The following is a 22,216-nucleotide window of genomic DNA, read 5'->3' as shown; positions in this document are numbered from 1 at the left end:
ACCTTTTTTCTCTTGTATAATAAGGTGAATGATCTTGGCCTTTTTGTGAATGAAGACTTTTGTAAAGAGAAATCTTTATGTCCTTCATGTCTCTATCAGATGTTTGATACAATTACAAGCGTGGAAGATCATGGTGATCATTGCTCCAAGCCATCCTCTAGCATGAAATTGAATTTCTTTTTAAGTACTATGTGATATGCTAGGAAACCCAATGGGAGTGGGGCTGCTTCATCCCAGCAATATTCCATAAATTATGTTTTACTGCTACTCCTCATCATGTGTGCCCAGCTCTTCATTACACTTGGAGAACACAAAGTACAAAATAATTGCTCTATTAATTTCTTTTCACTGCTTTCTATGGACAGTCCTGTGGGATTGGTTCCCAGATTTCTTTAACTCTTGTGCTACTCCACTGCTTTTGAGTTCTGTCTTTCTAAGAAGCTCTGAACCACCAGCCCTGTTGTACACTCTCCCCATGATGCCTTTTCTTTAGCTGCACTTTTTTCTGGTCATTAATTTTCCTTGGAGCTCAGTCCTTCATCCAGCTTGACTCTAAGTTCTGCAAAACAGCAGTCCCAGTTTCAAAGAGTGTTTATTAGTCTTACAGATGTACTTTCAGGATGATTTATTATCTTTCTATTATGAGCCCTTGCTCAGAATGAGAGTAATGAGAGAATGTCCTCCTGTCACTCTGCATGCAAGGCTATTGCTTCAGGTGGTCACGCTTTTTCATACTGACACTGAGCACTCAAGTATTATCCAGAAACCACCTTACTCTGCTTGAGTTCTGGGGATTCCCATGAGTTGGTTCAAATCCCTCACCAAAACACCTTGATTAGAAGTGTTAATACTATAACAGCACAAAACACTTTAACATGAAATAAAGCACACAAAGTAAGCTGCACTTCTCTTCTTGTCTGCAGTGGATTAGTATTAAGCATAATTTCTTCAACCTTACCACCTGAGCACTGTTTCTTCTGTGCAGGTCAGTAACCAGTCCAATAGCTCTGCCACTTCTGAGCCATGGTGTCTGTAGAGAAGTGCTACAGGAGATCCAGAAGCTCTGGGGTTGACCACTTCCTTCCAGAAACTGCTTCCAGCCCTCCAGCAACCCCAGAATTTCTTTTCCTGTAAGGTGGCAATCCTCAGCATAGGCTGTTTTACCATCTGATGCCTCTAAAGTCTACTGCACCAGTGTTGGAAGCCAGTTAAGAAACATATTTTCTTACTCATCTGGCCAGTAATATTTTTGTGATATTTCGGCACCTTGAAGTCCTTCAGTATTTTCTGATTACATTGACAATTACTTGTGTTTTGCCTCTGAAAAAAAAATTGCATGCATGAAGTTTCCATGCAGCTTCTGTTCATTGTTTGCTACTCTTGCTGATTATTTATGCACTGTGTTCTCTTTCTTCACCAAGAGGCATTTACAAAATGATTTTTCCCTCAGGCTTCAGAGTCCATCTCTTGAACAGACTCTTATAGGAATTGCCCAATCAGCTAGCTGCCTTCCTGTGCATCCTGTCTTCTGCTGGCAGTAAAAACAGCAAGTTAGACAATTACTTGTTACAGCCTTTCCATTCTAAAATCATCTACTACTTAAGAGTAAAAAGGAGCTAATATTTAAACATACTCCTTACATGTGGTACTATCTGAAGGCTGTTTATTGCTTCAATTCTTCTTGAATGTGCTAGACCAGAAATCCTAGGCTTACCTAACTTACTTTTTTGTTTCTTTTTTTGCGCAGAAGTTGTGAATGGCAGGGCAACATTTTGAGGCAGGACAGAATTTTCTTCTTATTCCCCTTATATCCAAAGCAAAACCAGTGAAACCATTGCTAAAATGAAATATTTCTCCATAGAGGCACTTCCTAGAGTGATTCTTATATAACTTACAAGGTCAAAATCACATTTCGGGAGCTGCATATGATCAAGCTGCTTTAAGTTAATGATCTCATCACAGAAAAAATCTGGAGTGTTAGCCAGTGCAAATATATTTTAAACAATTTTTGCCTACAGCACATCTAAATTCAGTTCAGAGCTAATCAATATGGATTATATTAATTCACAAGAGAACAAAATAGCTCATGGTGTGGTTTGCAAAGGGCTTGAGTTACAGGACAGCTGTTGAATCAATAAGTTCCCACACAGTGTGCTCAAGTACTGGAATCTGCTACGTGCAGTCTCCTATCTGTGAGTAATCCTACATTTGTTCTTCTTTTTTTCTCATGTCAAATCACAGTGACTTTATCTGGGAGAACTTTCTGTACAACCAGACTAAACAAAAACGATATACATGGGAACAGTTTCTGTATCTTAAGTTATGCTCAGTGTGGTACTCTGAAAATCATAGAATGATTTGAGTTAGACCTTAAAGGTCATCTAGTTCCAACCTCCCTTTTAAGGGCAGGGACACCTTCCACTAGACCAAGTTGCTCAAAGCCCCATCCAACCTAGCCTTGAACAGTTCCAGGTATGGGACATCCACAACTTCTCTGGGCAACCTGTTTCAGTGGCTCACCACCCTCACAGTGAAGTATTTCTTCAAATATCTAGTCTAAACCTGCCCTCTTTCAGTTTAAGGTCTAAGAATAAGGTCTAAAAGTGTAGAAGAGCCTACTGAACTAACATAGCACTACGCAGTGAAGCAAAGGAATTATTATTTTCCAAGTTTGAAAGTTTTTGTGCATTTTAAGTACTTATCTTCTGGGTTAATGACTACAGTTACTGAAAATCAAATGTACAACCCCATTTTTTCAAGACCTATTTTCTCCATGAGGGCTATTCACATTATGTAACTTCATTCCAGATTGTATTGTTAATAAAGTATAAAAACCTAGTCTAAATGTCCTTGGAGAAGCCTCTCCTCAGTGTTTATGTAAAGAGACAGTGTTCCTAAAGTGGACACCCAACTTAAGTGTTTGTATCGGTTGCTCAGAGTACCTACATTATCATCATTTAGCTATGAAGAGCTGTCACTTAAAGCATGGAAATACAACTCTTCAATCATATTTTTTTAAAGCAATAGCTTAAATGACAGAGATTGTGGAAGCTTCTGTTTTGCAAATCCTGGGCTCCAACTACTATTTTCAGTTGTTTATTCTCACACATTAGCTCTAGTTTCTCTTTTATCAGACCCTGGTCCCCGCTCTCACCATGATAATGAAGAATCTTGACTATACCAATATGGTAAACCAAAGTATGTTTATTGGAGAATTGATGGAAAATACAGAAACATCGGTTTGCCATAAGGCTGTTGAATTTCTGTCCCTTAAAATACAACCTGCTCTTGCAGAGATGGTTTAAGAATGTGATATGGTTGCTGACAGCATAATTAAGTAAATGTCTTGCAGTGCTAGTTTTCCATAGCATAAATTCTAAGTGGTGTGATTACTACAGATCCCGTATTTATTAGGTTTTCCTGCTGTGGTTATGCATCCCTCCCTGCATCTCCCCACTCCTCCTTTCCAGGTCACACTGTGATCTAAGAACTTGGTTGTGCTGTTGCTTTTATATTAAATCTGTTTTTGCTGATACCTTTGCCGGTGATTCCTTAAGCAACACTCATTCACGATACTTACACAGTTTGAAGTTGTCTAGAATGCACCCTCATTAAGGTGTGAGGTGTGATCCTGGTGTCCTAAAGACAGCAAAAACTCTTACTAAATTTGGCACTCACAGGCAAGCATATGATTATCAGAAGTGTGAGTACACTTTATGTATTGGGCATCTGCTGAGGTGTAAAGAACTATTGGTATTCACCAGAATGGGGCTGATCCCATGAGAATTATCTATCATACACAGGTGTAAATTGAGCTGGTTCAGCATCAACACTTATCTCTGAGATTACTAGTTCCTGGTTGGCTTCCTAGTATTTAGTGGCTGATTGTAGGGATGGATAAAAATAATCATAGGCACAGAATTTCACTGAAACTTCAGGCCAGACAAACCTGAAAAGTAGAAATGATGTTTGAAGCTAGCAAAAAATACTCTTAAACTTGAATCACAGAGTATTCTGAGTTGGAAGGGACCCACAAGCATCCTCAAGTCCAGCTCTTAAGCAAATAGCCTGTACTGGTTTATGAACCTGCAACCTTGGCATTGTTAGCATCATGATAGATAGACAGTATGATAGATATTTTGTGTGAGAGCACTAGTAACAAATACAGAAGTTGATATAAATCAACTTGTAAATCAAATTATATGACCTGAAAACTATTAATTGGAAATAATATAAACATGTGGGGTTTTTTAACCATTATTCAGAACAGTATATGAATTTAAAAGATGCTGTTTCATGCCCAATCTTTTGTACCTTTCTGCTTCATCTGCTCCATTTGTCGATCACTGAAGGACATGGTAGAGGGCCCTCTGTTGCCTTTGTGAGGGAAGAAGGGGAAATTGTGAATGGTTAATTGGGGCTTGAGAGAATTGATCTTCATATGATTTCTTCAATGATGAGTCATTACCTCCATGACTGATATCCTCAGGACTATGCCATGCAAACACTAATTTACACATCACTATGCACACCATGTAAAGCTACTAGTGTGGAAATCATTACAGAAACAAACCTATGTAATAATGAACTGTTTATTAATGTACATTAATGTATAATAATAACTTGTACATTAATGTACAAGTTTTCCAAACTTTTCAGTTAACGCAGCATAGTTATGATACTATCTATCCTATCCCTTAAAACTTCACTGGGGAAAAAAATGGAAAAATTAAAATTTTTCTTTACCAAGGAAGAACAAGGGTTACAGAATGTGATTTCTATTTCAGCAGGACAATAGACACAGAAGAATAGGTTTTGAAAAGTACTAAATCTCAGGCGGTAAAACTTGAATCTTCAATACATTTAGGTAATATAGATTTATCTTAGTGTAACGTCTAAGAGTTTCCACAAGGAAACAATTTTGTATCTACATAGCCTTGGCCAATGCAACTTGTTTCTAGAATAACCAGAAACTTAACTTGAAACCACAGAATCATGAGACAAAGAAAGGCATTGAGAACTTTCACAGCGTGGGACAAAGATGACACAATTTTTAATTGCCTGAAGCTAGACAGGAATGTAGCAGAGACCTCAAAATGACTAATTTGGATGCAATTTGTCCTTAGACTTTAGTTTGCATTTTCATTAAATTTCATTTTTGCATGGCCCCACTGGGTACCACATCAATTTATGTTTTACATAAGAATGGGGTTTTTCCCCTCTTCAGACTCATCATTAGGAAACAATATAAAATGTTATTGATATGTAATCAGCTAAAAATTCACCATTTTAATAATTTAATGATAGGAAAATCTTAATGGATGAATAAACATAATGGCAACACAACAATCTACTCGGGGCTGTGTTCATATGCACTTTGTGCATCATCTCCTAACATGACCAGCCTATGGGGTGAAAAGACTGACCCTTCTATCCCATTTTTTGTGTAAGTTAAAGAAAAGAATTTTTAGTGAAGCCTGGTTGATCATTGGTAGATTTAAGTCATATGACAGCTAGTTGCAATTGAGATCGCTGCATTACTACTGCAGTTTTTCAGACTTAATTGTAGATGCAGCTGAAGGTAAAGTTTATACATATAGCATTTCTAAATTGATTCCCAGGACATAGATTTATTAATCAGAATGTAGTCAAAGCTTATAAATGATTAATGTTTAAGGAGTCGCACTGGACAGAAATGGTGGGAAACTGATGCCAATATAAATATTCTCTTCATATAAACAATGAGTCAGAGATACTACACTTCGAAAAATATTGATTCTGTTAGAGTTAAATCCTCTTAGAGCTGGCATTTGCTATTATGTACTCTGTAGTATAGTTAAAAGTTATTAAGTTTTTTCATGAAGTTTTTAAGCTAAAATAGGTATTGTCTACTCTATGAAAATTCATTCACGGAATCCCTTAAATATCTCTCTTTTAGAGGCTCTTCTTCTAAACTGGAAAAAAAAATACAGAAAATATACTTGTGTACCCTTAGCGTTATATATACACACACACACATATGAATGAACTCACTGAAAGCAATCAAACTGCATCATCATAAACTGAGATATAAATTGCTTTATTGCTGAGTGCTCACTTTTCCAAATATGATCAGAGTGAGGATGGCAAACAAGGAATCACTATCAAAGATATTCCTTTCAGATGTGCCCAAATAGTGCCTTTCTGGGATACAATTTAGAATGAAAAGCATCTTTTGATCCCTTGCTGTGTTTGAGTAGGTAGACAACAGCAGGGTTGATTTTTAAAATTTCTGTCTTATTTGCACTTAACTGGAAGTTGATAGTTCTTTCTGTGAAGTGTGGAGGTGTTTGCCTGAATTTTGTGTGTGAGTAGGCAACACAGACACTGCCTTATTCATTCACAAAAATCTGCTGCTGTTCAGCAATCATCAAAAGAGACAACATTTTAAAGCATATAAGGGCTACGCTTGAACCCAGATTTGTCTCCTAGCTGAATGAACTATGCAAACACAACCTTGTAGGCAGGCATGGGTATAAGGCAAGCAGGAAAGAACTATGGAAAGAGGGTATATCAGGTCTCTTAATAATGTGCACCCTGATCACAAAATAGATGAAAGGGTTGTGGGTACTGCTGTGCCCATAGTGCAAATAGCCCACAATGTCTTGGAGAAGCACATTTAGTATCAAGAAGACAAGCTGGCCTCAAATCCTGAAAATGGCAGTGGCAGAGGGGGTAAGGACTTTGAGTATGAGAGCAAGGAGCTTCTGCTTGGGACTGCTGGCATCCATAACCCACACTGTTTCCTAACTTAGGTGTCTTATTCACAGAGAACTAGGGAAGCTGCACTCCCCTTCCTACCCTATCAGGCTCAGACCCATTGTAGGCAGGCATTTATTTAATGAATGGTTTTTTCCATATGCATTCTTTCACAAGAGGACAGGGCCCATGTGACACAGCTCCAAGATTCCCCCTAAACCTTCATGGAGGTGTAGGGGGAGACATGAGGAACATCATCTAGGTACAACTTGTGAATAAGCAATAGTTAGGGAATGGCCCCAGAGGTTTTATATGCTGCTTCACTGGTGCCAGGCAGGCTTGCCACACCTCTCTCAAGTGGGGAAGTTCCTGAAGTTTGTGTGCAAGTGATGAGGGACACCAGCTCCTGTCTTTAGTAACACCTCTCCACATATGAAAGTCATGTGCTCACTGTCTGGTTATCCAATTCCCAAAGCGTTCCCACCAGTCTGACTCCTGAACACAACAGTCACTGAAGCCAGGACTCACAAAAGACATTTTTCCCCTTCACCTGGAAAAGAAGTGCTGGATGATGGACAGGAATTTATTCACGATATCCATGTTGGCATTGCCTTTGCAGCTGCAGGATTAGATCTGGATCCCTCGGTTGCAACACCTTGCAGTATGTGTTGTCCAAAGGTGTGCGGGGAAGGGAGGCAGTAGTTTTGAATAGACGGTAACAGAGCTTCTGCTTCTGAGCTCTGGTATGGTACTGCAGACACAGAGGAAAGGGATGTGTGATGATTACTGGAGGTTTGTGGGACAGGTTCACTTAATAAAGGGTAAAACCCCGTGTGCAACAGGAGCGCTGAGGGACATGGCCAAGTAGTACCAAATCTTGCATTAAGCTCCCAAACCCAAGCACTTCTGAAATGAAAGGGATACCATCACCAAGCTATTTCAAACTACTGGCCTTTCCCTCTTGCGTCCAACATTTTGCTAATCCCCGATGCAGCCGGCGGTCGGCATTGTCTCACAGACCAGGGAAAACCTATTAGACCCCTTATCGGGGACCGTGCGGGACGGCGGGGGCGGCACTTCGGGGGGCAGGGGTGCACAGGAGGTGCGGCGAGGAGCAGCCAAGTTGCGAACCCGGCTGCGTCCTGCGCTGGCCGGAGCCCAGGCAGGGCTGTGCCAGGGCGCGGGACCGGAGGGGGCGGTGCTGCCGCGGGGCGGCTCCTGCGGGCGGTGCGGGGCCGGGGCGGCCGTGGCTGGGCGGGCGTGGGACGGAGCCGCACCAGAGCAACGAGAGGAGCTTGCAGCAGGTGCGGCACTGCGGCCGACGGAGGGGCGACGTGCGGCCGCCGGCAGGTCAGCGGGGCTCCCGGGGGCAGGAGGGCTCCCCGGGGGGCTCCATCCCTGCGGGGCTCCCCTTGCCCGCGGGGCAGCTGGAGGGGCAGCCGGGGAGGGGCTGCCCCCGCGGTAGCCGGGCGTGGGGACCGTGGGCGCCGCGGGGCTGAGATAAGGAAACTTGTGCCTCCTCAGCAGGGAGCTGACCTTGGACTGTGTCACTGATGAGGAGTTTTTTTGTAACTTGACTGCAGTGCCTGCAGCAGATTGGACTAGCGTGATATCCTTGCTTAGTTTATTGGCACGACATGAAATCATTTATATCTCACTATGTCCTTCTGTGCTGTTTAGAAACCTGCTTTATTCTTTCATCACATTGGTCTTGCACAAAGTTAATGGCTTTGCGGATCAACTTCTTCAGTAGTTTGTGGCAAGAGAGTACAGACTTTAGAATAATCAGTAAAGTAGAAGGGTTTGTAATAACTGCAATTATACTTTGTACCTGGAGAGAGAAATTTGCTCTGTGGGCCATTTCTGATTACTGCTTTTCAGTTGTGTAAGGCTTAGCTGTACATGCTACTTACTGTGCTGAAAGGATCTGGTCTCTGGTTTGAGAATTTCACATGCTGGAAAACCAGTCCACTGGTTGATTCTGAAAATGTTCCAGCTTTCAGGCACCTGAGAAAGCCTTCTGAGTCTGTTACAATTACTAAACTTGGAAGTCTTCCCCAAACCTTATTTATTGTGGGGGTGCTTATTATACAATATCACTCAAATATTTATTCAAATGCATAATACTGAACTAAAGGATGAGCATAAAATATTTATTTGAAGAACTGTGTTAAGCAGTTTCCTTAGGAAATTTAGTTCTCAGCGTGAAGACTTTGATAGGATACAGAATGTTAAAGATGGGCAAAATCAAGACAAATATATTCGGGGATGCATAACAGGAGTGTTGCACTTCCTGGTAGTTGTGACTTTAGGGTCTGTGTCAGGTATCAGTAGTACTACCTAGGATTCTGGACACCAAGGTTCCATCAGAGTCGTACCAGTTAGGAGATGAGTAGCAAAGGTATTCAGAGATCTAGAGAACATAACCTATAGGAAGACAGTGAAAGAACTGGAATGTTGCAGTCTAGGGAAAAAAAAGACTGATGAGAGATGTGATAACAATCTTGAGATGTGTAATTGGTTGCTGCAGAGTGGTGGGAAGCAAACTCTTCTCCACATCCAGTGGAGACATAACAAGAACCAGCATGCTGAGCTGCTGCAGGACACACTGGGTTAAATCAGTAGTGAAAGTCCTGTGTAACTGTACAGGTAATTGAGCATTAATTGTCCCAAAAATCACTTACTGGAAATCCTAATGACAAAGGTGATTGTGGCTTCCTGTTGTCAGAGACATTAAATGACCTCTTCAGGTCCCTTAAAGGCTCCATGGGTGGCAGAGGCTACCAGGAGGCCAGCCTGTGAACTCGCACTCTTGATGATGATCATGCATATCGAAGAACCAGCTTTGTAAGGTAAACATGGCTCAGTAATCCATTTATAGTAATTCACTCACATGCCAAAGTTTTATACTAGATTTTATGATTCTTCTTTCTACTCAAACTGCATTTGCCTTAAAGTCTAAGAACAGTTGTAGATGATCTGTTCAAGAACACCACATCTTGGTTTGGCACCATCACAACTGGTAAATTGGCTTATGTGTAAATTTTAGGAGATTTGAGCTTAGTTTTGAAGTACAGTTATGCAAATTGTATCATGTTGTTTCCTTCAGATCCTCAGTAATACAAGTATTTCTCAGAGAGTCCATGAGGCAGAATGCTTTGGTTTAATTTATCTGTATCTTGGCTGTGATCATCATCTTGGAAATTACTCGGAATATAATTCAGTTCTTAAACATACTTTGAAATGTGTGGTTTGTCCTACTGCATTTAACAAGGGTTTGCGTAGTCCAATTATCAGCCCAACTAATTACAGAAATAGTTGACTGAAATGAGACTTTGTGGTTTTCTTCCCTTATCTCCATTACTTAGAGCTTTTTGGTGCTTTGCTCAATTTTTATTCTTTTATTGTGTTATTCTTTGTATTGTTATTATCAATTTACATGTTATTTATATTAAAAATTTTACCGCATTCTTTACCTCCCACAACTACTTGTGAAATTAGCTTCTTAGTCCCAAAAAGGATGACTTAAGGTTTTTGAACATCCCTGTTCTATAAGAGTGGGAACAGACAAGGCCTAACCTCTATTTCTAAGTTGTCTCTATTTGTTATTAATTGGTGTCCCTGCTCTTGCTATTTTAGAGAGGCATTGAATAAAACTGGCTCAATCTTTCTGGTGTCTTTTTATAAAAAGAGAGGCTTTTTCAGTGCTCTTAGTCATCTGTATTATTAACATGTCTTTGTTTCCACCTTTTTTCTCTTTTTTGACCTGGCATGATATGAGCTGAGCCCACTAAACCTGCTGAAGATGTGCTATTCCTGGGGCATCTTCTGCTTCTTCCTTCTCACAAAATATTCCAAGTTGGAAAAGACCCACAGGGATCATCAAGTCCAATTCTTAAGTGAATGGCCCTTATGGGGATCAAACCCTTGACTTTAGCATTGTTAGCACCATGCTCTAACCAACTGAGCTAGTCTCAGCTGCCTCCCATCACACCCACAGTGGTGTGGCAGGCTAGAGTGCTTGAAGAGATCAAGATGTGCCTTATAAAATGTCTTGCTTCTGGTTTTTATGATGTTGATTTGTTGCACTGGACCATGTCAGAGTTTCTCTGAGTCATCAGAAAGGACAAATTTTGTCAGGGCACAGCAGCAGGGGCTCCCCATGGAGGGGTGGGAGGGATGGGCCTGGCCTGTCCCACTGCCCCAGCTGGGAGCAGAGTGTTTGGGGGCACCAGGGCAGCCCCAGCCCTGCACATCAGGCACCTCCCTGGGGATGGGCTGAGGCCAGGCTGTGACATGGGCCTGTGGTGGGGCCTGGCTCTATGGGGCCCATGGCCAGGCAGGGCTGGGCTTTGGGGAGCTGGGACAGGGGATGACAGCCCCAGGGGGCTGACATGGGTTCCTGGGCTGTGGGAAGGGACTGGTTAAAGGCCTGTTAGTGCCGTGAGGCCCTTGACACATTTCAAAGCTCTGTTGATCCAAACTGTGTGTTGAAAATGTGTGAAATCTGCCCATTAGCACAGTAGTGGGTGCCTGAAGTATCTGAAGATGTGGGCTTTAGGAAGGGTGAGCAGACAGGAGTGGAAGGCCAACTTTGCCATTTGTGCCAGGGTGATGGCCATAAGGAGGCTGTTGAAGAGTTTATCTTCCCCAGTTACACAAAATGGCATAACCTATAGAACTCGATTTTTTAGTGATAGAGACACATGTGCTTCAGCACCCTGTCCTTCTGCAGCACATCCTTGGCTGGAGCATATCGGGGTGTAGGTTTTGATGGCTGCTGTGCATCCTCTGCCCGGAGAATCCATTGCACCTCTTTGACCACCCATGGCAACCAAGCTCAGATCTTTGGATTGGAGATGGCTTCATCAGGCAGGTCTGCTTGTAAATAGCCAATACTACTAGTCCAGAGTAAAATTTAGGGATAAGCAGGAAATTGTTAAGGAGGTTGCTGCACCATGGTAATATATATTGCTTTGGTAAATACCTTCCCCCCTTAATAATCAAGGATTGACATTTCCTCCCTGGTTTTGCCCCTAAAAATAGGCTGAGCCCTGCAAGGCTTCTGTGTTGCATCATTTAGAACTGGATTGGCTGCAGAAAAATGCAATATATGGTAGAAGAAAACTGAGACCTGTAAGGGCATAGACAAAATGGCTTGAGACACTTTTTCCTTCTGTCTAGTTTATGTGGTACTGGGGTACTGTGAGACTTACAAAAGAAACTTTTCCAAGTTACCATTAATCTGCACAGGCATTGTTTTAAAGCAGCACTGATTGATTTAGCCTTCGAGGGTAGATGTCAGGCACACTATTCATGATTAACAGCAGATAGAAACCAGGGAGATGAGTAGTGTTGATCATACTACATAATACTATGAGTGGAAAGAAGAGTACAAAGTAAATACATGTCAACCTTTTGGAATTTTATATACAATTTCAATGTTGGATTGAGTAATAAATCTTTTTATCAGTGTGTTTCACACTGTAGTAAAAAAAGGCTTTAAGAAGTGAGAAGTTAATAGCTGCTCTAAGTAAAACACACAGGCACTGGAATGAGACCCATTCTCCATAACTAAGAACATGCAAAAATTGCAGGGAAGTTTGCTTAAACTCGATGTGGTGAAAAATAAAACTATCATTCATGCCAGTGAGATTTACATTTTTTCTTGAATTTTTGGTCAGTTCAAAGTAAACCTGTTAAGAATACTGCATTAACACATAGGAAATCTACATTTCCACCTTGAATATTTATACTTTTAGGCCTCTTCATAATTCAGATTTTTGTATTCCAAGATTTTTCTCTCTGTGATTAGTTCTAGTAGCTTGCTCTGAAGCTCTGGTTTGAACTAGTAACAAAGAGAGTCTGGAGGCTTCTTAGCAATGACAGAAAGAAATACTGATGTGGCAAAATGAGACAGTTATGGAGATTGCAGAGGGGAAGACAAAGAGGGACTGAGACCAATCACAGGTCCTCTGGGGCAGGAGTGGTTGGGAAGTGACTGCAAGGGCCCTTTGGCTGTGGGACTAGGGGTGGGGGGTCTTCTGGCAGCTGACAAGGGGACAGAGTCATGAAGAGGGCTCAGGGTATTTTTAGGACAGGGAGGGTTTGACAGAGCTTTGTGGCAGCAGGGTCTCTTATTCCCTGACACTTTCCATCCAGACCAGTTCTTCTCATTATCTTCTGCACTGTCCCAGGTTGTGGGGTGCCTCTTGTCACCTCTGCAGCCATACATTTTTTCTCAAGCTAACATTTTTTCTTTCCCTTTTCATTGGCCCCTGCCAATACCTCCCAGACTTTGGGAAAAGGGCTGGGGATCTCAGTGTTGCTTGTTCTGGCTGTTGGGAAGGTGGTAAAGGGAGGTATGAAGACGGGTAAGGGGACTGTGCAGAGGTGGGGACTGTGCAGAGGTGAGGACAGTGCTTCAGTAATCATAAAGAGCAAGATTTGCTTCTTGTGGAGTCCTGAGTGACGTGAGAGATGTACGGCAGAGGTATAGCAAGTCTGCCTCATGCACACTCATCTCTGTCCTTGGAGATGGTGTCAGAAGTACTGTGTAAATACGAGGTGCTAATCAACAGTTTGGGATGTAGCTCTGCCCTCCCCATCTTTTTTGGCGTAGGTAAAATCTACTGGTAGAAGTGGGCTACTTATTTACAAGTGTGCAGGTCTGTATGTGGGTCTAAAAGATGTTGAATGAAAAAGTGATCATTTTTGTATGTTTTTGTATGTTTTGAGAACATTATCTGGAGGGCTCTAAATGTGTCTGTCTTGACATGGCGTATTCACAGCTCTATATGTGCTGTGTGACAAAACTTGTAGGATATTTTTAAAAGATTTTATCTGTGGAACATGCTAGAAAAGTGCCTTTTTTCAAGCTGTCTTCGAAAGGGAGAAATTGAGTTGTCGGAATGAAGTGTCCCAACTTCTGTGGTTGTAGTGTACATTAACACTGCCATTTGATTAGGTCAGAGCATTTTTGTATATTTTAAAGACACTTACTCTACCCAAAGCTATTTTTTTTGTGTATTTTTCTCCCTTTTTTTCTGTATAAATTTTCCGAGCCATGGTGATGATAAAACATGTTCTAACTTGCCTGAACTGATTTGTATCCTACATCAACAGAAAGTGGAAAAAAACCAAAACCCCAGAGCTGTACTTTGAAATTAAGCCAACAATTTTTAAAGCATGCCAGCTTGTACTTTCCAAAATATAACAATCTGTACTTTCTTCATTAAGTAGAGTTAATGATTTCCAAAAGTTTTTTTCAGTCAAAACTGTTTTGGCATATAAAAATGAGCCTAATTAGGCTGATTTGAAGACACGTAAGTGAAGAGTGCTGCAGTTGGTATAACAGCAAGAGTACATCTAGGCTCAGCCTTTAGCAGACGCTTGGGAAGTCTTTGTTGTCAAGAGTACTTGTGCTTCCTTTGATCTCAGTAGGTAATGCCAATTCTCACCCCTTATGATCTCCGTAATGCCACAAGAGCTTGCAGTATCACATGTGGAGAGGTCAAGATAACTTTGCATAGTGATACAATTATGTGATACAATTGTTGATACAAACAGTACAGTTTATAAAATACCAAATTATTGAGCTCAGTTTAATATCTTGTGGTATAACCCTTGCTCACTAAAGTGTGCAGAATTGTGTAAAGTACCTACAGCCTTCGATGTCCCCAAATGTAGTAATTTCTTTTTCTTAGTCTTTTAACCACCTGGCATCTCCTGAGTGTCTCTCTGGGAGCTGCGTCCCAGATAGACTCCCTTAGAGAGAGATCTAAGCAAGGCTGTTTAAATAACAGCCTTTAATTGCAGCTCTCCTTGACCAGATCAGCATGTTCCTCCTTACTTGCACTTGGGATCTGACCTTGGTTTTCCACTGTTTCCCCTTTCCTCACTGCACATAGAGAAGATAGAATAATACTTCCAGTTAAATAAAAAGGCAGATGAGAAAACAGATACTGTAAGCATAGCTGCAGTGTCCTATGTGGAGAAGAGGGGGTGGACGCATCTGTGCAATGACCTAAAGGGTGGGTGAATTATGCAGAACATGACTTGAAGATGGTAGAGACGGGAGTGGACCATGCAGAACTGTTAGCTTTGTGAATTCATTTATTTCTCAACTGTGGGAAAAGTTTCAAAACAAAAAAGCACTCTGTCGAAGTGGCTCTGAGGTTAGACTTTATGCCCAAGACAAAAACCCATGGGAAAGTTACATAATGTTGAACTTTCGTTTTATCAGAGGTTCGATTGCCAATGGGAGCTGGATATGAGAGTCTCCAGCTCTTAAAATCTTGGCCCTGATAGCACAGGACTGTAAGGGGTAAAGTAGATCACTGTTGGCAGAATATGAGCCAAACTTAATGTCAGTATCTTGGTAAGGAGCTGTGTGCCTTCTTTCCCCAAGTGGAATGGTATCTGCCTGCTTATGACATTTCCGTTAGGAGGGAACAGAACTGGGTGAGAGAACTGCTGAGATATATACCATGAGGTTCATTGTCGAGTCATGAGGTAGAGCAATGTGGGAAAGTACAGCCAAGAACCTTGGAGCTAGAGTGCAGCCCTTCATAGCAACTTAAAACAAAGGAAAGGTCATGTGGAAATGCAATAATAAAAGGTGTTAATATGTGGAGGGGAATTTTCAGAGGCAAAACACCTAATTATCTTGCTTACTAGAAGGAAACTGAAATTCTTACCTACTGAAAAGAAGTCCTATTTGTCTTTCAGAAGATGTCACTTTGCCTAAAAAAGTGACCAAATAAATTAAATGGCCTTTTGAATAGCTCTGTCTGGAAGTTGAGAGAAAAAGAAAATGTAGAAATAAAGGCAATTAAGAGACCTGGAGGCATTTTTTCTTATCCCTGAAAAATAAAACTGAGAATCTTTCAGGTCCTGTGTAGAATGACAAAAGCCGTGAGAAATTACTGATGATAAAATGTAGCTACATGCTAGCAGTATATTAAATTGCAAAAAATATACCCTTGCAGTATACTAGAAGATAAAATGATAAAGGTGTTTTTTGCTGTTTTACTACCATGGAAAGGAATAAGGGGTAGGGAAGGAGAAGAAGATTTGCTGAATAGGAATAACAGCAAATTCTTTTTAAAGGTCGTGGACAATGGAGGTTTATGTTTGTTATTCCCTGGTGAATTTTCAATGAGGAGAAAGGAATCTAATTGCATGCTCCTGTGATTAAGTCCATTTGCTGTGCAGAGAGGCCCACATGGCCATGGCGTGCTCATGACTGGGCTGAAATGAAGATTGACAATTTTGCCAAAAAGGGGAGGGAAGCCACAGTGCAGAGGATTTCGTTAAGGAGCTCAAAAGAGAGGACAGCTGCACCTAATTTTCAGAAGCACATAGTTGTCTTCAAGGAAACCAAGCAGTACCAAGAGTAAAGCTTAATTTTTATTTCTTGAAGAGTAAGAGCATTCCATTTATTTTATCTCTTATTTTCTTTTCTGATCTGTCCTCAGATGAGGTTTTTCTTGCAAAGAAGAATTACTTCTCTATATAGGTATAAGTATACCTACTTATGCTAAGTATTCACCATGGGTTATTAGTAGTTCATGGTTTGATAGTACCTGAGAGTAGCAAGTAAAAGGCATACAACAAAAGCATCCTGGAGCTGTCCAGTACAGAGCATTTCATTTGCAGAAAACCTGATTCTCTCTTCTACACTTGACCACATGCAATTTTGTGTTTGTTTCATGGGTCACTCTGTCTGATTTTTAAATAGAGCTGGGTGATATATGTCTTCTGCTCCTGCAGAGTTACTTAGAGGATGCCTTTGAAAAGTTGGACAACTGCAGGCAATGAAATATTGCTCAGAAATCAAAGTGCGGTGAAAATTCTGTTATATGGTGATTTCATCCTGAAAACTCTGCTACACTAATACCAAAATAGAACTTAAGCACTGATTGTTGATACCTGAAGTAAATACATAATCACTTTAAATCATTAGCCTATTTTCTTGTTTGAATACACAGGAAATAGCTTTTCTTTCCTGAAAATGAATAGGCCAAGATGTAAAGAATATTTTGATACCATGGAAAATAATATTTATTATGACAATTACTGGGAAATAATCCTATGTACCTTTGTGACAAAGAAATTTTGACACTTTTTTCCTAAAGTGATTATTTTCTAGTTTTTGTTTGTTTATACCTTTTTCACTGGTTGATATTTTAAATCTGGTCTTGTTGTCATGGAAGTTTATTTTACAATATGACTGAGAAGAAACTGGCTTTCTTTATTTGTTTGTTACCTTTTTTCACCTTTAGTACTATCTGAGAACCAATAATCATGTGCATAGATAGAGTTCATCTTTAACAAGTTCATTCTAAAACATACAGGACAGCATTTGATTTTAAAGATCTAAGATAGAAGGCAATGCTTATGGATTATGTTATCATTGCTAGTTGTTATGGCTAAACTATAGCTAAATTGATTGTGAATTCTGATCAATTATATAGCCCAAATAAGAACTGAGAATCTAATCACACATCTTGGAATAATGCTCAGAGGCAAGAAAATCCATTTGAGTCAGTGGATCAATTTTTTTTATAGTTTAAGTTTTACACACCATCTTTGACTCTTGATACTATACCCCAGAGATTCTTCCAAGGAGACTTTTTTTTGAAAGAGATGACCCTTATACAGTCATTCTGAAAGTCATTCAAGTGCCAGAATACAAAGTCGTTCTAGTGCCAGAATAAACCCAGGAAACACTGTAAGCATTTGCTCTGAAACACTGTAAGTGATAGTCAAGATTTTGTGTTATTGGGAACACAGAATAGATTAGAATTCCCTCTTGTATATAAATTCATCTTTTTAAACAAATCTGAAATCTACCTGTTTTTCTAAGGGCACTGATTTGACATTTTCTAAGAGTACCAGTTTGACATTTTAAAAAAAAAAGCTCATCTCAAGTTAAATAACTCTGGAATATGTCTGAAAATGCATCTGGCATCTTCAGAAATGTCAAATTTCTGGCACAAATAATAACATACTGTATTCCTTTCACTTTTTGAAAAAAACTCTTATTAAAACTTATGATAATATAAAATCTGCTTTTTTAAATTTGTGGTATTCCTCTGAAAGGTGAGCTGTACACCTGTTTTTTCAAGAAAGCGCAACCTGTACTTCATTCAGGCCTGTCCGATACCATTAATATGCAGTGTAAGCAGCTTGTCATAGGTCCTAATAAGTGTGCCATGTTGTTTTATTCGTTCTTTTGCAACCTATATTGGTAACAGTAGACATTTCTTAACGGACTCTATGGAAAATAAGTTACACATATCTTGTATGTTTTGAGATACGGGAACTACTCTGGAAAAATTAATCTGATCTTTTGAAAGAAAAGATGTTCCCTAAACTGCTCTAACCTCTAATGGCCATTTAATGCACCTGTTGCTAATTTAACTTAAGCTAGCTGATTCAGAAATGTGACACACTTGAATTATTTATAAACTCTAGGCCCTTTCATGTCAAAAAATCAAAGAGCAGAACTGTTTGCACTGTTTTCTTGAACAGAAAAGTTGCATGTGGAATGGCATGAAAGAGGAAGAATAGAATCATAAAATTGTTAAGGTTGGAAAAGCAGTGCCATGGAAAGGGATCTGGGGGTCCTGGTCAATGGCAAGTTGAATATGAGTCAGCAGTGCCCTGGCAGTCAGAAGGGCCAAACATGTTCTGAGGGGCATCAGGCAAAGCATCTCCAGCCAGTCGAGAGAGGGGATTGTCCCGCTCTGCTCTGGAGGGCCTTGAGGGGAAGCTGTATGAGGAGTGGCTGAGGTCACTTGGTCTATTCAGCCTGGAGAAGGGAAGACTGAGGGGAGACCTCATTGCAGTTACAACTTCCTTGTAAGGGGAAGAGGAGAGGCAGACATTGATCTCTTCTCTATGGTGACTAGTGACAGGACCTGAGGGAATTACCTGAGTTGTGTCAAGGGAGGTTTAGACTGGATATTAGAAAAAGGTACTTCACCTTTCACCTAGAGAGTGGTTGGGTGCTGGAACAGGCTCCCAAGGGAAATGGTCACAGCACCAAGCCTGAGAGAGTTCAAGAGGCATTTGGACGACACTTGCAGGCACATGGTGGGACTGTTGGGGATGGTCCTGTGCAGGGCTAGTAGATGGATTGAATGATCTTTGTAGGTTCCTTCCAACTTGGCATATTCTGTGATTCTGTAACCATGAACTCCAGCTGTCAACCCAGCACCATCACCATGTTCACTGCTAAACCATGTCCTCAAGGGAAAGTCTTTGGCTGTTTACTGTTGTAATGGGTTGTAATATTGTAAAATACGTAATCTGTCAGAGTAGTCTATGGTAGGTCTTCTGGTAAATAATATTTAATTATTGCTCAAAAGAGGGAGCCTTATTTGTTCTGGTTCCCTTGTGCAAACTAAGAGGGTGTGTGGTAATGAGTACTTATGACTGTTCGGGATCACTGCTGAGTATACTAGCAAATCTCATCCCTCGGGGCCAGATAAGTCTCTGACCCATATGTTGAAGATTTCTTCATAGTCATAGAGTGGGAGGAAGGAATTCACCTTCTTGCCATGAGTTACCTAGCAAGATGGAACAGGATGGTGCTTTCCACCCCCACTCCATCCTTATGATGCCAGCTTGTGGGGAATTGTCTGCAATGGCTGAGGGATAATTTTCTGCAGTTTTGAACACTGAGATTTCTAAGAATTTCCAAGTGCATAACAAACTTGGATGTCCCTGTCTGTTGGAATTGTTATAAAACCAAACAACTCTCAGTCTTGAATGTAGTTCTCACAGTGCTCTGGAGATTTGGAGTTGCACTATTGCACTATTAAAACCTGATTGATGAATGTCTGAAGATTAAACGAAACAAGTGGCCAGTAACCCAGACTGTCTGGAGAGAGATAAAAGAAAAAGCAAAGATAGAGGAGGTAAAAGGTTAAAGTAGTATTATAGGGTTCAGGGACTTTTTCATGGGGAGAGATGAGATGGTACTTACGTTTCTGCTCGCTTAGTAGTGGGAGAATCACTCCCCAGCATCATCAAGGCTCGTCATAAAACAGGAATGTGATATCTAGGCAGTTATGATACAGATACTTTTTAGTTGGATACATCACTCTGTATTACATCTGAAAATTCCAGCACACAAAGATGTGTGCTGGACATGTTAACATGTTAACATTGACCCCTAAACAATGAAAGAGAAGAGCTAGTTAGTTGTGAAAGGGGAAAAAGCACCACTAAATTTTAAAGAATTACATGGAATAAAAGGGCACTTTCTCTGCATTTAGGTAGAGAGGCTGAGATTGGAGGAGAGAGGAAGAGACATTGGTTTTATTCCTGTCTCCCACTTAGGCTCCCACAACTCCAGAACAGTACTGGCCAGGACTACATGCAGTTTCTGTGTTGTCAGGACCCAGGAGTCCTCCAGAATCCTTCAGACATTTGAGGTCTAGGTTCTCTCTCAGTGACCTGTAGCAATGCTCCTGACCTCCTTCCCCTCTTCCCCCGGTCCCTGCAAGGAGCTAAATTACTTCATTGGTGGTGATTCTTTAAATAATCAGAAACAGGTTTATTAGCAGGCACTGAGGGATATCTACAACAGCAGTTCTTCCTAGATCATTCAGAATAATCATTGCCATCAGTTTATTCTATGTAGGATACTTCAGAGATGTTGGTCTTTATGGTGTCACTATTCCATAGATAGTCACCTCAAGGGCTGGGACAAAATAGAGCATCCATGTTTGGATGTGTGAAGTTGTATTAGCTTTGCGTGGCCAGGTTTTGGTATTGGGAGGGTTACAGCGGTGGTTTCTCTGAGAAGAGAAGCTTCTGCTATGTTCGACAGAGGCAATACCAGCCGGCTCCCGGACAGATCTACTGTTGGCCAAAACTGAGCCCATCAGTGATGGTGGTAGCACCTTTGGGATAACGTAGGGAAGAAGAGGGATGGAATGGCAGCTGCATCCAGAGAGAGCAGTGAGAATATGTGAGAGGAATAGCTCTGCAGACATCAGGGCCACTGAAAAATGAGAAGAGCAGAGGTGCTCCAGGTGCTGGAGCAGAGATTCCTCTGCAGCCTGTGGTCAAGGCCATGGTGAGGCAGCTGTGTCCCTGCAGCCCATGGAGGTCCACAGTGGAGCGGAGATCCACCTGCAGCCCCTTGAGGACCCCTCTGGAGCAGGCAGGTGCCCAAAGAAGCCTGTGTTCCTGTGGGAAGCCTACACTGGAGCAGACTGCTAGCAGGACCTGTGGCTCCATGGAGAGGGGAGCCCACTCTGGAGCAGGTTTACTGGCAGGACTTGTGACCCCACCGAGGACCCACAGTTTCATTAAGAACTGCAGCCTGTGGGAAGGACTCATGTTGAAGAAGTTCATGGAACGCTGTCTCCCAAGGGAGGGACCCCATGCTGGAGCATGAGTCTTCCCCCCTAAGCAGGAAGGAGCAATAGAGAGAATGTGTGATGAACTGACTGCAACCTCTATTCCCCATCCCCCTGTGCCTCTGGAGGAAGGAGGTAGAGAATTTGGGAGTAAAGTTGAGCCTGGGAAGAAGGAAGGGGTGTGGTGAAGGTGTTTTTAAGATATGCTTTTATTTCTCATGATCCTACTCTGATTTGAATGTTAATAAATTTAGTTTTTCCCCAAGTCGAGTCCATTTTGCTTGTGACAGTAACAGGTGAGTGATCTTTCCCTACCCTTATCTCAAACCATGAGCCCTTTGGTATATTTTCTCTCCCACTTCCAGCTGAGATGGGGAGTGGTAGTGTGGCTTTGTTGGGCATCTGGCCTCTAGCTGGGATCGACCCACCACAGAATTACAAGGCTTTTGAGTAGAAATAGGGAATTAATCTGGGATCCTACAATAACAAGCATACCAAAATGAAAAAAAAAACAGCTCCCTGTTGATATGCCTGCTGGGGACATTGGAAAATACTGGTGTTTTTCCTATGTCAGAAAGTGATGTACAACACCCAGGGAGAAGTTTGATCTTCTGGCTTACTTAGTATTTTTTCATAATGCTATTTATCTGTGTGAAACAATGCTGAAAGCAGAGAAATATCCAACCCAGAGACATGGGTTGGATAGTGCAGGACAGCCCTGGCCTTCTGACCACCCTGCACCTTTGCAAAATGTTCTTGCTGTGATTTGTCCATTCATTAGTTGCTCAACTCTTCAGCTACTGTGTCCTTAGTTGTTTTGTGGACTGAATGAAAACTGTATGGTTAGGACCAGGAAGGTGCTTTATACTTTATAAATGTAATAAAAATAATTGTCTTCATAGAATGGGCTGTAAGAGTCATCACAGTGTAAAGAAAGTGATCAGGAATACTTGCTGGAATATCTTTAGTCTTCTTGCAATGGTAAAGCAGCTGGGCATGGAAATTGTGCATTGTTTTAATTTTTACTTGGGATTATACTATATCTGGAACTGCGAGTATTTCTCAAAGTACCACATTTGGATATGCTTGAAACAGTA

The 22,216-nt window shown here is 41.2% G+C and overlaps 1 protein-coding gene across 2 annotated transcripts in view; it reads left to right on the top strand.

The window, feature by feature from the left end:
* Positions 1–8,030: 8,030 nt before the first annotated feature.
* COL21A1 (collagen type XXI alpha 1 chain) overlaps positions 8,031–22,216 on the top strand; it is a 97,517-nt gene continuing 83,331 nt past the window's right edge. For both annotated transcript variants that reach the window (XM_027645094.1, XM_027645093.1), the window contains exon 1: positions 8,031–8,088. The gene's annotated coding sequence lies outside the window, so the exon portion shown is untranslated. The remainder of the gene's footprint in view (positions 8,089–22,216) is intronic.

The sequence above is a fragment of the Corapipo altera genome, unplaced genomic scaffold, assembly GCF_003945725.1.
Source record: "Corapipo altera isolate COAL_440 unplaced genomic scaffold, ASM394572v1 2, whole genome shotgun sequence".
Lineage (NCBI taxonomy): Eukaryota > Metazoa > Chordata > Aves > Passeriformes > Pipridae > Corapipo > Corapipo altera.
Note: the sequence above shows the minus strand (reverse complement) of the source record. Positions and strands in the feature narration are given on the sequence as shown.